This window comes from Somniosus microcephalus, unplaced genomic scaffold, assembly GCF_052327205.1.
Source record: "Somniosus microcephalus isolate GS21.2 unplaced genomic scaffold, FLI_Smic_1.0 unresolved_chr3, whole genome shotgun sequence".
NCBI lineage: Eukaryota > Metazoa > Chordata > Chondrichthyes > Squaliformes > Somniosidae > Somniosus > Somniosus microcephalus.
This window is the reverse complement of record NW_028225181.1, coordinates 50,558,671-50,562,380: the sequence shown is the minus strand read 5'-3', so window position 1 is coordinate 50,562,380 and position 3,710 is coordinate 50,558,671.

Here is a 3,710-nt window from a genome sequence, read left to right as displayed (position 1 = left end):
GGTGGGGCTACCCTGGCGAGTGGTCCCTTAGCTCGGGTCACAGTCCTTGCTGGCTGGGGACCTTCTCCCTCGGGTCCCTCCCTTCCCAAACCTGGGCTGGGGATGGGCAATCCCTTGCCACCGGCTGCCGGTGGCTGAGAATCTTCCCCTTCAGGTCTAAAACCTGGTTCAGGCTCCTCCCCGGAGTCCCACAAGAGAGGGGGAATCGCTCGGGCCAAGTGCTGGGGGACTTCTCCCTTCACGCACGTGACTGCGCCTGCGTGTGCAGTCTGTGTGAGCGTATGCGCTGCAGGCTGAGGATTTCTAATCTCAGGTTCAATCCCAGCTGCCCATTTCCCTGTCTCCAGCTTAAACAACCTGCATTGTTTAATAGAACTGGCAGCCTGCCAGTAACCCTGTTCTAAATCCTTTTCCCTTACCAGGATGGCCTTAAAGGCAGAATCTTGGGCTTGGACCTGCTTTTGGTCCAGGGCCAAAACTATCCCCTGTGTGCCTCCCTTGTCCCGGATTGCTGCTACCGGGCCTGCTCTACAGGGGTCCCAGAACTCTCCTTCCCGGTCCCCCTGCTTAAACAACTTACACTGGTCATGAATGGCTCCACCCCTAACACAAGCCACAGCGCCTGCCTGTGCAGCCTGTGAGCTTGTACCCGCTGCGGGCTGAGGATTTCTGGCCTCAAGTTCAATCCCAGCTGCCTGTTTCCCTGCCTCCTGCAGACCCCTCCCTTCACGGGCTAGGGATCCTAAACCTATGGCCGAAGGTTTTGACCTTTCCCCAGCCTGCTCGTTCCCTGTGGGTCCCATTAAGCTAAATGGGACCTTGTTAGACTGGGGTGAATCGGTCAGGTCTTCCGAGTGGACCACCGTGCCGGAAGCTCCAGTGTCCACCGAATATCTCCCCTGCACCGTCTTCACCCCCATCTTATCATAGGGCCTGCTCCCCTCAGCGTATTCGCGGGAACATAGGTCGACAGGCTGCGCTGGCTCTAGTCATTGCTGGGAGTGGGATGGGGCAGACAGGGTCAAAGCACCGGTGGTGGCTGCTACTCCCTCCTGGCCAGTCAGAAGAGACCGTAGGGACTGTAAAAATGACTCAATCGCAGTGGAAGGGATATCTGGCCCTGCCTTTTGGGCTGGGGCTGTGGGATCCTTTCCCTTGTTATCCTTCCAAGGATTCTTACAGTCTTTTCTCCAGTGACCGTCTTTTCTGCACCCATAACAATTAACTTAGCCTGGGAGGGACGGTTCCCCTCCTGGTGCCACTCTTTCTTACTCTGGCTCCCAGGTTTAACCTCATGGACTTTTCCCTTGGGTTGGGGGCGTCTCGACACACCTCAGGTTTCTAAATGCCACTGTGAGCCGGCGGATCACCGCTTCTTCGGTGGTCTGGGGGTTTCGGGGGTCAAACCAAGCCGTGACCTGGGCTTGGATCTGGGGTAGGCTGTTTGTCATAAGACAACGGAGCCAGTGAGCCAATTGGACTGGGTTCAGTGCTGCCCACCCTAGCATTCCCGGGCATGCGCTCTGGTAGACTGGCCACAGCCTGTCTGCGAACGCCTGCGGGGACTCCCCTGGGAGCTGCACCGTTCTTCCTACCTGGGTGAACGGACTACCATCATTGAGTCCCATGGCCTCCAATATCTCATTCCTCAGACTCTCATAATCCCTTTTGTACTCGCCAGATAGGGCCTGGAGGAGATCACCTCCCAGGGAAAACAACAGCCATTTTTGCTTGCTCTGCGTCCTCGCAGTCACTAACACAAGCTGCCTGTTCTATCTCCCTGAAGTGCAGTGAGGGGTCTCCCTTTTTAGTGAGCTTGGGGATGTGGCTAACCATGTCCCTGAGCTGGTGGGTGCCATACAGCACCACAAACTGATTCTGGATGGCCCCTGGGTCATCTTCATCAACGGGCGGGCCGTACCTCCGTTGTCGGAGGGGGTACACCGGTCCTGTTCTGGTCTATCTAGCGGGGCCTGCTGTGCTTCTCTACCACCTCATCCTCCACCCCACTTTGCTGCCAGAGCTCCTGAAAGCTCGGAGCCGTGGGTGGCGGTCGTGGGACCTCTGATTCCCTGACCAACTTTGTTCTAGGTGTTGCCTGTGGGACGGTTCTATTTGGGTTGCCGGTAAAGTCCGACTGGCCTATCTTTGGGCTGATAAGACATATCATCCCCTTTGCCCTCTTTAAAGCCATATTCAAGCTTTCTATCTCTTCCCTACAGGGGCCACGATCTGCTTCCTCAAACCCTTGGTCGCAGGCCAGCTTCTACGCTGCCTTTACCTCTCCTAAACTTTCCCTCCTGCTCTTTTATTTCTTGTATGAGGCGGGCGTTCTCCTCCCGCACCCTCATCTCATAGCTCTTGGCCTCTGCAACTAGGCACTTCAGGTACTCTGACTCGTACCTCGTGTGGCTTTTGCCCTCACTAAACTGAACCACCAGGCGCTCCAACTTGGCCTGGTATTCTTCAATCTCCATTTCCTTGTCCCAACTCTCTGCTTTAACTTCCCTAAGCCTGCGGTTTAACTTCCCCAAGCTTGCGGGCACCTAACCACAAACAGACCAGTGGGATAAAAAGAAAACCAATAACTGCTGCTCTCTCCAGACCCAGACCACCGATACTGTCGCCGACGGTCCTGCCACGGTCGCCATTATGTAGAAAGAGGGGGGGGGGGTTAGAGTGTTACTGGGGTTATTGTCTCTGGCCAGTCAGAAGAATCTGAGCTGCTCCAGGCCTCGTGCGGTTTCGAATCGCTCCCTTTTCTGGTTCTGACCGCCGGACTTATTTCAGTAGCGATGTAGACAAAACGAGACTCGTGGATGGGTGCAAAGAAGACCAGTGTTTATTGAAATAAAGAATAAATTGAAAATAATGGTGAATACAGCAGACTTTTACTTAATACAGCACACCTTTGCTTAATACAGCACACCTTTGCTTTGTTGTGGTGAAAATAAATTCACATCTAAACCGTGTAAAAGTAAAAAGATGCAGTTTATTATCAGAGCTCTGGGAGAAGCGCCTTAGACCCTGGCTCTGTGTGAGCACCTTCTCAACTTTACATAGCGGTTAGGCTCCTTTTATACACCTCAAAGAGCTGAAAAAAAATACAGAAGATACATAAATTCACGTGGTTATTACATCACTGCTTAAGCAACAATTGTTCTCCAGTTAAAATCTTTAAAAAGAGTTGATTGATAACAAAATCTAGTCTTTCAATTGATTTGACATTGTACAATAGTTAATTAACCATATCTTGTTATGATTCTGGCAGCTAAGCCCTCGTGACCCTTATTTGGTCTAGAATACTGGGCTGCAGGTCATAGGTTACTTACAAACAGTCTGTTTGTAACTGAGCCCCTTCTTTCTGTTTTGCTTCTTGTCTCTGTCGCTTAGACCATGAGTGCGGTTCTACAAACTGCCAGACCATGTACTAGGCTGATGTTTCTTTTTCTTTCTACCTTTCCGAGACTCAGAACAACTATTAGTATATATATGTATATATATATATATCTATAGATATATGCAAGCCGACTGCCAATTCTGTGAAGCCATTTTATTTCTTTATGTTACTACTTCTAAGTCTAGCTGACACTTTCTTAAATCTTTCTCACACTTTAGCATTAGCTGTGTGTAGCCTGGTGGCTATGCCTTACCTTATTCTTGTAAGGCTCCATTGTATAAAGTCCTTGAGCTGGGCGGACATTTTATCT